Consider the following 9,495-nt stretch of genomic DNA (forward strand, 5'->3'; position numbering starts at 1 on the left):
AATATAAATTGCAACTGCATCCACACTACAGGTGAGCAGCTGAAATTTAACAACTCTTTTCATTGCTATATTTCTTGGCTTAGGTGCACCTTGAGAAGACACCTTCCTGAGCGTATCTAGAAACTGCACTGAAGCCATGAGATTGATAAGTAGTAGCAATGTTAAGTCTTGACTACAAAGAGGATATGACAGATTTTTGTTATTGCAGAGGTGCTTTGGTGACAAGCTTTATGGAACAAGTGCATCTGAGGGACATTTAGGACAGGCAAAACAATTCTACCAACCAATAAGCTTAGATTACAATAACTCATGTTAAAGCTTGTCAGCATCCAAAAATACAACACTGTCTGAAAAATAAATCTATCAGCCTCATTCTTGTTCTCCTCCTCTTTAACTACATGAGCGCTGCCCCTCTTCTGAAAGGCAGAAAAAACAGTTCTTAGAAGAGCAGATCATTCAATAGGACACAAGATTGCCTTCTCACCTATTGCGATCCTCAGTTGCTTTTGGCGTAGTTTTATTTCCCTCATAATAAACACAGAGCAGATCCTTTCTCTGCACCTCCACCCTACCATTCACACCCCAGATGAAGCACTGAATCCCTGAAGTAGAGACCACCCAATGCAGAAGGCAAAATGGAGACAGCTCAATTAATGGGCAGCCATATACCTTAAGATCTACCCATTTTTTCCTACCTCTTCACATCTCTTCCTCATTCATGACTCCAGGATCCCCCTGCATGATACAACCAGCCCTGCAGCACAGCAACTTTCTGACTAACCTCCACCTCAGCATCAGGAACTCATAATACTGCTCAGAATTGTCCTGGGTCTTTCCGCACTACTACTCCGCTCTTGTAGAGCATCACACAAGCATCAGGGCATGCTTCTCCTTACTTCTTTCTACCAGCAATGCTGCAACACCAGGGTACTCCAATCATGCAGTCCTGAAGATCAAATCTGGATTTGAAGATACTCCCTTTCCATATTGCAACAGCCTTCTAATGCCACTCTATGGCCTGAATCCCTCAGGCAGAAAGCTATGAGGCATTTGTACTCTCTACCGAGATCTCAAGATCTGGGGAGTCAGGGCTGTATTTCCGTTCAAGCTCAGAGGAAGCACTGCACATGCTGGTGAGTAGTGAACAATGGATGCCTGTAGTGGGTGAACAGAGATGAAAGATTTAAAACACATGCATTTATTTCAGAAAAGCCAGGTGATATCATTTTTAAGATATTTTAAAAACCTCCAAGCACTGCCTCTGGTGCTTCTCAAATTCAGTTAACACACCATTATTATGCATGGTTTTTTTTCACATGGAAACCCATACTCACCACATCGCACAGAGACTAGAGTAGCGATCTCTACCAGTCATCTTCATAACATCAAGATAGATACATTCTGGGCCTCTCCTCCTAAGGCTTTCCACCTTTTCCCCTACCAGTGCCCTTTGTTTTCTCATCCTGAGCACCAGCTTCTGGATGCAACACATGATATCTTTCACCTGAAGCAGATCTCCAGAGGAGGGGTTAAGAGGAATCATGTTACTCAGGAAAATCTCTCCTCTGCTTCCTGAAATCTAGTATGCAAAAAAAAAGGTGGAATGTTAAGATGCTATTGAAAATAGAAAGCTTTTTATATGAAACTATTTCTTCTAGACTGACTATGGAAAGAATGTTTTCTACAACTAATAAAGTATACATACTTTATATACGCTTTGCAGCGCATATATAAACAAGGAGCAATTCAGATAAAATTATATACAAGATATTTTATCATCTGCAAATTTTCATTTTTAAGGCAGCCGTTAATTGATCTTCAGAATATATAAGATCATTTCTGTTCCTTAACATAATATTTCATTAGTGTGTTAAGATAATATTTATTGGGATGCTGTATTTGTTTTTTGAAAGATGTGTCCCCAGAAATATGTATTTTTTTCATTGTTCCTGTACGCCTAAGTACCGCTTTTTTTCTCCTTAGTTTATGTAGAGTCTTGTAATAATATATTAATTCTAATTTCAACATTTTATTTTTTGGCTGATTTTAGAGCTATGCTATCAGAAACATAAAGTGCATAAACATATGTCAGTATGCAGATCAGCTTCATCTGCAGCCCTATGTACTTCATTTGTTGCTTCAACTATTATTTGTTATTTCATAAATACATATAGATTTAGAATCCATGTGCTAACTAACTTGTGGATAACACCTTTTTCATCCTTAGAAAAAAATAAGCAACATCCCCAGAGAGAGAGGGAAGGAGACATCATGGGAGGACTAAAGGGTAGCAATTGCTTTCGTGGGAAAATGGAGGGGCAGAGCTATCTCGGGAGGTAGGAAGGGGAAGAAAAAATAGAGAAATGGGGCTGTGGCAACTCAAACTGCTGTTGATATTTTAAGTCAAAAGAAGAAAGGGAAAAACAAACAGCTGCTCCCTCATGATGCAAAGGATTCCCCTTGCTCAGAAGCAATGGCAGCAGCACACCCAGTGCCGCAGTGGGCCATCAGCAAGTTGCCCAGACAGCATGCTGCTCAGAGAGCCAGCTTTCATCTCTTCTGGGATAGGGCGTGATGCAAGTGGTCTTACTGAGCCATCCTGCCCCACACATGCAATCAGCTTGAGCACCACAGACTGTTCTCCAAACTTATTTCCCTATAAGTATGCGAAAGAAACAGCTTGAGGTCTCATCTTCAGTGAACTTACCAGCACTAAGGTTGAGAAGATCCAGCAGGCTGATGCTATGATTCACTCTGACCTAGTTTTGATTAAGATGTTTTAACAGAAAGTTAAGGCCTAATGCGACCAGTTCTGGACTCCCCAGTACAACAGAGACATGGACATAATGGAGAGAGTCTGGCATAGGAACACAAATTTTATGAAGGGACTGGAGCATAAGGAAAGGCTGAATGAGCTGGATAAATTCATCCTGAACAAGAGAAGGCTCAGGGAATGTCATCAGTGTCTATAAATACCTGAAGGGAGGCTGCAAAAAAGATGGAGCCATGCTCTTCTCAGTTGTGTCCAGGGACAAGACAAGAAGCAATGGGCACAAGCTGAAAGGCAGAAAGTGCTGTCTGAGCATGATTAAATGCTTTTTCTCTCAGAGGGTGACCAACCACTGCCACAGGCTGCCCAGAGAGGATGTAGAATCTCCATTGGAGATGTTCAAAATAAATGGCCATGGTCAAACACCTCTAAGTTTCCTGCTTGAGTAAAACTAGATGACCTCCAGAGGTCTCTTCTACTCTCAGCCATCCTGTGTCATTTGCTTGCCACACTATGATATGGAGACAACAAGTATGTCTATACTATCATATCTGTTAGGGTACACAGTGGCGTATTTTCATGGCTTGGGTTGAAAAGGACCAGAGTGGAGCTGCCTAACTTCGTGTACCTCTCTACCTGGCCATTTATATCCCGGTTTTAAGCTAAGGTGCCAGGCAGAGATGTGGGGAGACCAAAGAGGCAGAACCTGGGATTGAACCGCAGGTACCAAACCGGAAAAGGTGGCCAGACAGTAACCTCCTCCTCAGCCCTCTCCAGGGATTTATACTGTGCGCAGTATGAAAAAGTACTTCCCTTTTTATATGCACACTTCCCATCTTCATTTCTTCATAACTGTACAAGAGCTGGGCGCAGAAGACCCTCCATATGCCTGCATTTCTCCTAAAAGGAAGACCCAGAAAGCTCATAATATGCTTCGCCAGCCTGTAGCAAGGGTCAGTGGAAGAAAAGGTAAAATTCACAAGTCAGAGTCCTCATAGCCAGTAGGCCCAGTTCACTTATGCCTTCTGAATGCTATGCTGATACTGAAACACAGGTGCTTTACATGAGCCACACTTAAGAAACATAATAAATGATCTCTCTCCACTTGAGGATCCTAAGATGAAACATCCAATCTTCCAGCCAGCATTTCAGCATTACTTTTAAAATGTACCTTCCAGTTCATAACAATAAATGGAATATGCTTTCAAAATTGAAGCACCTGAGTAAAAGAAATGCTCACATCTCAAATACAAATTCAAGTAGGTGGGCCTTATGAGATGGAAGAAATACTGTAGGCAGCATAGAAAAAGCTCTGAATGTTTCTGTATCTTAGCATACTGTGAACCTTAGTCAAGAAAATGCAGTGCTTCTCCCAGAAAACGTATGACCTGAAAAGATCCATCTGTCTTCATACAGGGTTTTCCTAATTTAATTTTAATTTTTATCAAGCTCAATTACATATGCATTTTGTTTGTCATTAACGCAGTTCAAAATGTACTAAGTATATTAACGAGAGGATGGAATGAAGAGTTTTTCGGAGCAAAAAAACACAGGAAGTTGGAACACACCCAGTGAAAGGTTAAAGGTTTGATGTGAGGAATTTCTATTGTTTATACACGCATGTATTCTTTTGGCTAGGGTGGTGCACCTAAATGGTGTTCTTGCTTCCTCTCGCTGCTCAAGGCCTAACAACAAAACACAATTAGAGGTAAAAATCATTTTCTGGCTTGTTTCTTATCTCTGACAAGTCTCTGAAGTTCTGAGGCTAAAATACATTTCACACGCTTTGCAATCAATCTAGACTGGCTGCAGAATTAGGTCCATTCAAATGTCATTTCATAAAGGAAACAAACAGTTCTGATACAGATGCCATACTTAAGAAATAGCCATGCAGCCTGGGACTCTTTACAGGGAAAAACCTGGAATTCAGGCATCAACTCTTCTCAGAGCAGACTCTTCCTGTGGCAGAGAGCTTGGACACATTTTCTGCCCACACATAGCTGTTCTTCATGGCTCCTGCGACCTGAGGGAGCAAGGGGTCACACACAACACCTGCAGAGGACAGCTCATGTTGTATATCCCTCTTTGCATTTACATACCACTTGCTACACTTCCAGATGGGAAGAGATTGATTGCTAGTGCAGTCATCTTTATAAAGGGAACAACACCTGCTGCAGTCTCCCAAGTCGTTGGCTCACACAGCTGACACCAGCATTTCATTAGCACCGTCAGAATTACAATGAGTGACAGCCAGAAAATCTTTGAGTACTTCAGCAGGGTAGCAGTAGAGCTCTGATTAATATTTAAGCACCCATGTTTGCAGAAGCAGCGTTTTATTTGCTTTGAAAATACTTCTCATTGCAGGGCGGACTGGCGTTCATAAGGGAAAATAGAGCTGTGTGACATTCATGAAGAGTCCTGTGCTGTCTTTTCATCATTCGAGATATTTTTCACAACCGTATGAATGTATCTCAGCAACTCACACTGTAATTGAACTAGCACTGCTGGATTAAGACAGTTTTCCATTTTCAATGCCTGGCTGCTGAACCAATTTACTCCGGGACTTATCTCTCAATGGAATACTATGGAAATAGAAAAATTTCAGCTTGGAGCTATTGGCTGTCAGGGCTGGAACAGCGGGAGATTGTGCTCCGTGATTTCCCTCTGTTTCAGTCTCATTGTCACAAACCACACCAACTTTGGGGGAAAAAATTGCTCCTAAAGTTTTGAACTATACCTTTGTCTGCAGCAAAGAAAGATAAAACTGAGGTGCAGGTAGGGTAAGGTACTGAAACCATTTCACTGGCTTGGGTAGGAATTTCAGCAAGCTGAAGTGAACCTTTCCCAAAACGGTAAATGGTCTGAGTTCAAATGTGGAAAATTGTAGACATGAAGTATTAGGTCTGAAAGAAAAATTAATGAGCTGTTGAAGGCAAACTGGAGCACAGCTTAGAACTAGCAGGACTCTTCCTCAATGGCACTTACACCATAAATTTCTCATGCTCTTGACTGCTATGCAAACCTTGGGAAACTTTCTTAGTGAGCTGAAGGAGTTACAGAAATAGACTTTAAAGAAGAATCAAAATGATAGATTTTCACCATCAGTGCCAAGATTGCTGTACTTGTAGACACTGTCAAGGCAGCAAAAATGCAGTGAAATCTAATGGAGAAATCCTGTTTCTGAGTCAGGTCTATGTCAGGTGATATATGTGTAAATCTAAGAAAGAATCATCTTAGGAGTGCTGCAAGCTTGTGTATTTCTTTTGTAAATGGGAAGGACTTCATTCACTGACTCTGGCCGAACTGTAAAGAGCTAACATATTAAACTGCAATTACTTCTGATAAGTGATATTTTTTAAATAAAAACCTGGAGATGTTATTCCTGATTCAGAGCCATATGGATCCTTCTTCAAAGATAATGGAATGACGTGAGCATGCCCCTGACTGGGAATAGACTTGGTGTAAAACCAGACATGGAATTTCTTTGAGTTAAAAATCATCTAGCTCCAGCCCCATGCTATGGTCAGGGCTGCCACCACCAGCTCAGACTGCCCAGGGCCCCATCTAGACCTGGTCTTGAGCATCTCTCGGGATGGGGCACCACAGCTTCTCTGGGCACTGCTTCACTGCCCTCTGACTGAAGAACATCTATTCTACATCTCACCTCTTTTAGTTTAAAATCATTCTCCCTTGTCCTATCACTACCACACAGGATAAAAAGTCTGTCTTCCTCCTGAGTATAAGCTCCTTTTAAGTTTTGGAAAGCCACTTACATCATATGAATCTAGGGCTGGAATTCTACAAAGCGGCTCTGCAACAGTTTGGAAAATGAACCTCTTTAATCAAGGGGTTGATTTTCTTATGATGGTTTTTATCTGTTTTAATTTCTTGCCAATGGTATATCTGTCTACCACATGAGTTTTCAAAGTACTTTCGCAATGCTTACCTTCCCAAACCTGAAGGTGATTTCACGTATCTTAAAGTACCGCACATTACTGCTAAAATGGTAGCTGAAATTATATAATTCAAACCATTCTGAACATACTATTATTTATTTTGAAACTATCACTGGAGCACAGGAGAGGATGTTTCTACTGAGTCACAAATGGCAAAACACATAGTTTTTATCATAAAAAGACTTGAATGTCTACCAGTGAGTACAAATCAGTATGCTATGGATCAGCTCTTGATGGAAATAGAAAGCAGTGAGTTTTGTGCTGAGAAACGTTCCATGAATGAGTCCAACTTAGTCATTTCATTTGATAAAGGAGATGTCAGCCTGTAATTCATAAGGCACTTCAGTTCCGTGAGCATTAAAACATGAGCCAGATTAAAAGATTGTATATATTAAGGTCCTGGTCCCTTAGTCATGCAAAATAAAATATTTTGCCTTTGTCGAGGAAAAGCTTTGCCTCGAAGCCTTCAAGATTGGATTGTAAGGGGGAAATATTGCTTTTTCCCCAGGCAGTAAAAACCTGGCACTCAGTGAACCAATAACTTTCTGAAATATGAATATGACAGGATTTCTGAGCAAGGCGTAAGTCAAGCAGTTTTGGGTATGCATCTGCACACTGAATGGAGTCTGGAGCAGCTACTCTCCACAGATTATTCCATTCTAATTAGAATACTGTACTTTGCCTAGGTGCCTTTCCAGCCTTTGTTTTGGAAGGTAACTCATAAGGTGCATTCACATGAATAATAGTGTGGGGCTGCTGCTTCCATAGATGCTTGACATGTGATCACTTGTAACTACAAGATTCTGCTATGCAGAATGGATTTGCTGAAGGTAGGTGGCTTACACACCAAAGTCATCATTCAACTGCCCAAGCTGCCATGGGCTTAAACCTCTCCAGGAGTAGCTGTGGCGTGCCCTGCTGGCAGTCTATTGAGGGGCCAAAAGAGGTAACTACCAAATCTGGTCAGAGCATGTGAGCACAAATGTGTTTGCCTTTATCCATACAGCAATTTGGAAGAAGCCATTTAAAGAAAAGCAGGGGTACTGCTCCTTCTCAACCCTTCCCAATTATATAAGCCTGTGCAAAATTACAGACTTAACAATTTATGGATTACATAAACTGGCTGTGTATATTAGTGAAAGTGTTATTAATAGTTCTTAAAAACAAAACAAAACGAAAAAACTAGCTAAGAGTGTTACGTATCTACAGGCCAGTGAGGGATCATTAACAACATTTTACATTATGGAAAGCATTTCTTGCTCTACTAGCCACAGCAACCTGCAGGGACTGACGCTTGGCTGGGAGGCACCTTCTGCACATTCAATTCAGAAAACAACTCAGTGGCAAGTACAATTCCACCTGTTAGAAAATGTATTTCTACTTGTCCCTTTAAGACAAATACTTAGCCAAAGCACACTTCAAACTCTAGATTGAAGGAGATGAGAAGCAAATAACCAAGACAGAAATATTCATTTAGACAATAGGGTGATAAAAGACAGTCTGTTCACCCAGGGCTTTCTGAGCAACTCCTATGAAGTATCCCAATCTCTGTGAGGAAGAATATGGGACTTTCAGGTGCTGTCCTGTAAGGCTGAAGACAATTTCTATGAAGACCTATTTTTATGAGGATCATCATTTCAGGTAATAACATATACTAAAATTAGAACATAGGAGAAAGATATGAGGAAATCTGCTGTATGATTTGTTTCTGTGTCTCTTCATTCAGATGTTGGAGGCAGTTCAGAACAGTCAAGATGACAGTGAGGAGTGGTTGTGACTCCGCCCATGACACGGGGGTTGAAACAAGATAATCTTTGACGTCTTTTTCAACCCAGGCCATTCTATGATTCTATGATTCCCTGAATGAGATCACAGAGTACCAGCCTCAAGTGTATCACAATCTTACTGGGGAAAGTAAAATCTGAGCTTGATGAAAAACAAGTTTCAAGCTTAGCTAGAATGCAGTTGACTTCCTTCCATCACCAATTTCAAAAATATCTGAAAAATAACCTCCTGCTCTCCAGGACAGTGCTTCCCCAAAGCCATACATGGGACAATTTCTACACTAAAGGATTTTCCCTTATACTCCCCAATGTAGTCTACTCCAGATAATTGCATTTATACTGAAATTGAGTGCTAGTGAGGAAAATACCATGTGCTGTAAAAAGCCTCTGGCATCACTGTATTACTTTAAAACTCTTTTTGTCCATGATTTACCTATGAAATACCAAGATTCTATTGTGATGTGTTTTCTCCACATCTTTTCCAAAAACTACTCCTGTTTCACAGTAGCTGGATATAAACTGAGTCAATTCCCCCCACACATATTTTTTTTCCCCTCTAAGAGAAACTGTGGTATAGAGGTGTACTTGTGTTATACAGAATGTGACTCATGCCAGAATTGACAAAACATGCAGTAATCAGAAGACGATGGTGCCTCGAGATCAGCGCCCAAGGCCAAGAAATTTAGAATTCAAGTGACAGCAAACACGTGAGCCATGCAAAAGCCCACACTAAGTTAAGCACTTTTTAACATGCTGTGCATGACTGCATGACAGGAATTATGGCATTATGTTCAAATCCTGTGATAGCATCTGCATCTGAAACCAAAATCCTACATTTAAGTGATAAGACATCAACAGAAGTTATAAACTGCATGACAAAACAGAGTCCACAGTCTCAGGACTGAACTATGAGCTTATGCAAGAGAGTTCTGAATGCTAAAGCATCTATCATTTTTATATCCTATAGTCATGACTCAGAGAGAAG

Source organism: Tympanuchus pallidicinctus, unplaced genomic scaffold, assembly GCF_026119805.1.
Source record: "Tympanuchus pallidicinctus isolate F22 unplaced genomic scaffold, pur_lepc_1.0 scaffold31, whole genome shotgun sequence".
Classification (NCBI taxonomy): Eukaryota; Metazoa; Chordata; class Aves; order Galliformes; family Phasianidae; genus Tympanuchus; species Tympanuchus pallidicinctus.